This window comes from Hyperoodon ampullatus, assembly GCF_949752795.1.
Source record: "Hyperoodon ampullatus genome assembly, chromosome: X".
NCBI classification, from domain to species: Eukaryota; Metazoa; Chordata; class Mammalia; order Artiodactyla; family Ziphiidae; genus Hyperoodon; species Hyperoodon ampullatus.
This window is the reverse complement of record NC_136913.1, coordinates 92,140,811-92,147,536: the sequence shown is the minus strand read 5'-3', so window position 1 is coordinate 92,147,536 and position 6,726 is coordinate 92,140,811.

Genomic DNA, 6,726 nt, shown 5'->3' with positions numbered 1-6,726 from the left:
ACCCTTTCCCCTGTCAGTGGGGTTGACATTTAAAAATGCATTGTCATGTAGTAACACAGTATTCCTCATGCTTAGAACAACAACAACAAAAGGCACGAGGCCTTTTGTCACCATTGTTTAATGAAAGAACAGTCCAAGTAGAAATTTATCCATGTAGGGTCCCTCGAAAGACCTCAAATTGGTTTGGTTCCGTATGGTTCATGCCATGCCAGCAGGGTGTGTGTGTGTGTATTTCTGTGTTAATATAGTTAGCGTATTAACTATAGTTAATAGTTAATATTAAAGGCCTTTACCTGGGCTTAAGAATTTACGGAGGTTCACTTATTTATTTATATATTTATATATATATTTATTTATATTTTTGGCCATGTCATGTGGCATGCAGGATATCAGATCCCCGACCAGGGTTCGAACACGTGCCCCCTGCATTGGGAGCACAGAGTCTCAACCACTGGACTGCCAGGGATGTCGCCGGAGCTTCAGTTTAAACAAACGCATGCATACCTCTTTTTGAGATAAGCCTTTTTTGGTGCATGCTTGGAGTCCTTATCCCTGCCCCTTACCGAGCTCCAGTTACCTAGGGCCCTGTATTTACTCTCCAGGTGGCCCCATGTCCCAAGCCCCAAGAGGCATGTGTGTTCCTCTTCACTGAGTCTGTGCTTCTGAGGGGTGAGTTGCACTGTCAGTGTTATACTCTCAGGACTGAGAGGTATCTACGAGGTGATGGCCGTGTATACAGGTAACAGGACAAGTGGGCTACGTTATCCACATGTATGCACCTGAAGCCTCTCATGTTGAGGGAGGAAGCTCAGGCTTGCTGCTCTGAGGGTTTGCTGTAGCTCTAACATATCAGGCTTCTCTGAGTCTCTGAGAGACAGTCCCTAAATCAGGTCAGGGACAAATCCTGTGTTTCCTATTTCTCTGGGTGTTTGTGGGTTTTTCTGTATCCACATGTATAATATATGTTTTCAATGAGTCCTTCAGCCTTGAAAACTCTGTGCTTTTTCTAGGAAGAGACCTGTCTTGTCCCTCTCTGCCTGGTCCAGGAAAGGTTAGGATGTTCTGATATTTTCCTTGGTTATGGCTCCATCTTCTGAAAGGAGTTGATCCCAAAGTTCTCCTTTTATTCCACTACCTGAGAGGTGACCATTGGGAGAAAAGCAGAGGGGTAGGGTGGGTGCCGAAGTTGGAAACAGTTTTCTGTACCAGTTAGGTGTATGCTAATGACACTAAAGTTAGTGATGAAGAATCACTTTTACTCTAAGCCACCTATTTTCAGATGCTTATAACTCCAAGGAATACAAATGAGTACAGGTGTACAAGTCTAACAGGGCAGGATTCTCAGACAATGGTGTTTTGTGAAATGTAGTATTATCCAGTCCTGTGAATCACGTCATACAGTAGGATCCGTGTTGAGGCATAAAGTGTACATTTTGTAGAAGTCTGAGCAATGAATTATGTGTGTTTATAGATAAGGAATTGATTTCATCCCCAATTCTGTGAAGAAAATGAATTTAAAATGATTCAAAGAGGCACCTAAAGGTTGGCTCTTCTCTCTCTCTCTCTGTCTCTGTCTCTCATCCAATTAGTTATTTACTCTGTTGCCTTTCTCTCCGTTTTCCTGCATTATTTTAGACCGCATCACTTCCTGACAAATTTTATGAACTGTTTCATGTATACAGAAGATAATACAGCATATATGTAAGGTATATCTTAATAATATGTAAACCTGTGTACTCACCACCAAGCTTGAGAACTAGAACACGGCTAATGCCTTGGAGGCCCCCCTGTGCCCTTCCAGGTTCATCCCCTCATTCCTTCCCAGAGGTTACCACGATCCTGAACTTGTTAATAATTCACTTTTTTATACATTTACTGTAGAGGAATGTTCCTGTAAATAATGATATTTCTTCTCCATTTTGGACTTCATGTAGATCTAATTATACTGGATGTATTACTTGTCTTGCTCTTTCTCTACCCCCGCAATTTTGTGTTTGTGGTATTTATCCATGCTGATGTGTGCAACTGTTGTCATCATTATTCATTGCTCTATAGTTATCCATCATATGAAAATTCCACAATATGTCTATTTCCTGTTGATGGACATGTGGCTTGTTTCCAGCTTTATGCTTTTGCAAATCATTTTGCGATGAACTTTCTCATTCATATCCCACTATGCCCTTATACAACAGCTTCTTTAGTTTCTCAGTTGAGAGCAATTCTCTGCACTTCCCCATCCGCCCCAGCCAGGGTGATATTTGATAACGTCTGGAAGCATTTTGGGTGACATAATTGAGGGTGTGCTACTGGCATCTAGTGGGTGGAGGCCAAGGATACTGCTAAACATCCTACAATGCACAGGACAGTCCTCTACAACCCAGAATTATCTTTCCAACATGTCAGCAGTTGAGAAACCCTGATCTACAATATAGGCCTAGACATGAAATTTCTGGGTCTTAGGTTCTGTCCAAGTTCACTTTACTAGGTAACACCAATTATCTTTCAAAACGGTTGTACTAGTTCATATTCCCAAGAGCAGAGGATGAGATTTCTATTTGCTCCACATTCTTGCCAACTCTTAGTATCATTACCTTCATTACTTCTTGCCTGAACTTTGCCCTAGACTCCTAACCTTCTCCTACCTCTGTGTCTTTCCCCACAGATACATGCTTCATATACTTGCTAAGTTAACCTTCCTAAAACCCAACTCTGGCCATGCCAAATTCCTGTAAGAAAAATTTGATGACTCTACTGCATACACAATAAACTTGGCATTTAAGACGCACACAAAAGGGCCCACTAGCTCTGTAGTGCTAGTAATACCAACTTATTAGGTGGTTTTCAAATAAGCCCTGCCCTTTCTCTGCTCTGTGCAGCATGTGTGTTGTTGAAGACTTACCCTTTCTTAAGTCTGTTCTACATTCATTTCTATGTCCGTTAATTCAGCCAGTTATTAATTCTTTTTAATTTACTGAGTATTTGTCTTTCTCTGTCTCACTCATTTCTCTTAACATAATACCCTCCAAGTCCATCCATGTTGCTGCCAATGGCAAAATTCTTTTTTTATGGCTGATTAGTATTTCTTTGTATATATACCTGACATCTTCTTTGTCCATTCATCTGTTGAAAGACACAGAGTGCTTCCATACACTGGCAATTGTAAATGACACTGCTATGAACATTGGGATGCATGCATCTTTTTGAATTCGTGTTTTTGTGTTTTACAGATGGATGCCCAGCAGTGGAATTGTTGGGTCGTACGGTAGTTCTACTTTTAGTTTTCTGAGAAATATCCATACTGTTTTCCACAGTGGCTGCAACAGTTTACACTCCCGCGAAACTGTGTAGGATGGTTCCCTTTTCTCCACATCCTCGCCAAAATTTGTTATGTGTGTCCTTTTGTGAGGTGATGTCTCATTGTGGTTTTGGTTTGCATTTCCCTGATGATTAGTGATGTTGAACATGTATGCATGTGCCTGTTGGCCATCTGCATTTCCCCAGAGACAGCAGTGGAGACTTCATTCTTAAGGCTACAAGAAGCCATCAAGGGGCTCTACTTTGGGAAATAATTTGTGTTTTAGAAATGTCACTCTGAAAGCAATGTGAAGAAAGGATCAGAGAGGAGCAAGAATGGAGTGCTCATTGTAGCAGTGATTTATGTGAGAGATGCTGAAGTCCTAGACTAAGGTAGGGGTATTGAAAGCACATGAAGAAGTGTATAGAACTGAAAATCAACAGTTGATTGGCTGTGGGTGATAACTGGATGTGGAGATACAGAAGGTGTTATGAGTGTAGAAGAATAAGTGGTGGTAGATGTATTGAGAACTTAGTATGCCTGAGTGGGAGCAGGAAAAGAAGGAAAAGAGGAGAAACCCCAGGGAATTCCCTGGCGGTCCAGTGGTTCGGACTCGGCAGTGGCTGGGGACCAGGGTTCGATCCTGGGTCGGGGAACTAAGATCCCAGCAAGCTGCGCGGCACGGCCAGAAAAAAAAAAATAAGGAGAACCCCAAACCAAATCAATAGTGACAGGAGGGAGAGACAGAAGAGGGAGAGTGCAGATGGGCAGAAAATAGAGAGGCCAAGGAATAGGAGGGCTCAGTGAGATAAAAGAACACGTGTAGAGAGAGTGGAAGAATGAGAGAGCAGCATGGCCAGGGGCTTGCGGTCCAACACTGGGATATTTTCATTTTAGATGTGAGAGGTAGAGTAGTTTAGGGTGAAGAATAAACCAGAGTGTGTCTGTGAGAGGGGCTGGCTAGTATGTTGTAAAGATGTTCATTGGAAATGAGAGCGTCAAATTGTTGAGTGATTGATGTGGACATTGGAGTCATGTAGAAGGTGGTAGGATGGGGCAGAGAGCAGTGGATGGCTAGGGTCAGTGGATGATAGCGTGAGGGAGTTATAGAAGGTGGCATAGCAGGATAGCTTAAACCTCAATGATAAATTTTATGACTGTAGGGACTGATAGATACGTTAACAATGAGAGCTGGAGATTTTAACCCACCACTGTCAGAACATGAACGTCCAAGCAAACAGAAATAAGCAGTGATATCAAAGGCCTAAGCAATAATACATTTGAGCTATTAGATACTATAAAACTTTATACCCAACAAGCAGAGAACATAAATTCTGTTGAGCATATTGACCGTTTACAGAAATAGACCTTACTAAGAAAAAGGAAGCCTCAATAAACTGCAAAGGATCCCTGGCATGAAATCTAGGCTCTCTGAAGATAATGCTTAACGCAGTGGGTAATAACACAGAGATAGCTTTAAAACACCCAAATGTTTGGAAACAAAATAGCATACTACTAACTAATCCTTGGATTGGAGGAAATCAAGAAATATTTAGAACTGAATAACGGGAATATTCAGTATCCCTCAAAGTTTAAGATATATTTACCCTGGACCCACTAATACTACCACTAGGCGCTTCGCCTAGAGAACCCCATGCCCATGCAAAGCAGATGACAAGGCCAAGGATGCACAGAGCTGCATTGTTTGTAATTGTCCAGAACTGGACACAACCCAAATTCAAAAACTAGTTGGTAGTTATATGAAGTGATATATGCATCAGTGGAATGTCATACAGCAAAGAAAATGAACAATCTTGGCTACATACAAGTTAGATGAATCTTATGAATCAAGATATCAAGCCAGAAAAAGAAAACAGAACAGACACACACAAGAAAACATTCTATAGGAGGCCATTTTTACAAAGTACAAAAACAGGCATGCATAGATAAATCACAAGAGCCTACAAAATACCTGGGTGTATGAGGGAAAAGCACAAGAGACTTTTGCACGGGGGTGGTGGTGGTCATGTTTGTTTTAACTCAAGTAGTAGTTATAATTTCCAGAATTGTTTTCTTGAATAATACCCCAGAACTGGTACAATCAGGAGGGTGGAAAGTGAAGAAGACATTGGACCACTCTGTTTCTGCTGAGAGCATCACAAATTTTGGCTTTGAGACCACATTGCCTCCTTCTCCATCTATACAAAGTTGATGTCCCATGCCTTGCCTTTTGATACCCACAAAACTAGGAACTGTACCCTGGGACCTCTATTATTACTGCTGCAGGAGAAGCAACAGTTTCTGAGCCCATGCTCACTAAGAGAAATCAGAAACCACAGAAGAAGCAGCATAGACTCCACGTTCCTGCTCCCAACAAATCTCATGGGGGTTTATTATCTGCTTGGCAGAGGCTAAGCTATGTGTGGAATCCAGGCCATAAGGGGGGGAGTTCAGGAAATGTAGACTTGGTCTGCAACCTCGATCAAGCCTTACCTGCTGTGATTGGGATTGTAATGGAGTCAAGTGAGCTAACCTACGATATTTGCCACAGGATATAAAACTGGAAGTGGGGAAGCCAATTAGGAGGCTATTGGAGTAGTCCACCTGAGAGACGATGGGAGCTTGGACCAGAGTGACAAAAGCAAGGTGTTAGAAAGTGGTTGGATTTATATTTTACTCAGAAAATAGGACTTGTCTATAAATTATGGCAGGGTTGAGGGAAAGACATAAAAGTGTGAAGATTAATACTTCCTTTCACTCCTGCCCCAGACATCCAGTTTTCTCTGCAAACCCTCAAGCCTGGTTCAGGAGCCCCTCTTACGTATATCACTGCACCATGTGTTTTGAAATTCCTTGGCTCATCATCTATATTTCAACTAAGGAGTCGTTTCCCGGTGGGCAGACCGTGTGTGTGGCTGTACATGGCACAAGACCTGGCATATGGTTCTCTCTCAATAAATACTGCTATCATGAGGAATGGAGGAATACCGGATCACCTTGAGTTCACCAACTCAGTGACCTGGGGAATTCCTCTGTATTAAGGGGCCCTATGACTCCTTGCTTATTTCCAGTGTTGCCAGATGGGGCTACATCTTCCAGTGTGCATTGTGAACACATTTGGGTAGTCAGAAACTGGAATCCAACCCCAAGGGAGGGGCACGGGACTGAGGCTTACTCAAGTCAACACACATTATGTTCCACTAAATTTCCCCTTTGCTCTCCATGGGAGTGATTGCCCTAAGCACACTTATCCCTCATTATAGTAAATCAGAAACACAAAAACATTCTGCATTTTGCCCTGGGCTCCATTGTGAACAAGGCTGTATCCACATGAAAATCTGAGACAAAGCTGCTGACAGAAAGGTATAAATGCTGAAGCTGCTCTAGGAACTACTTGAGAGTCTTAACTGAAAATTAAAGGGGAAGGTAGT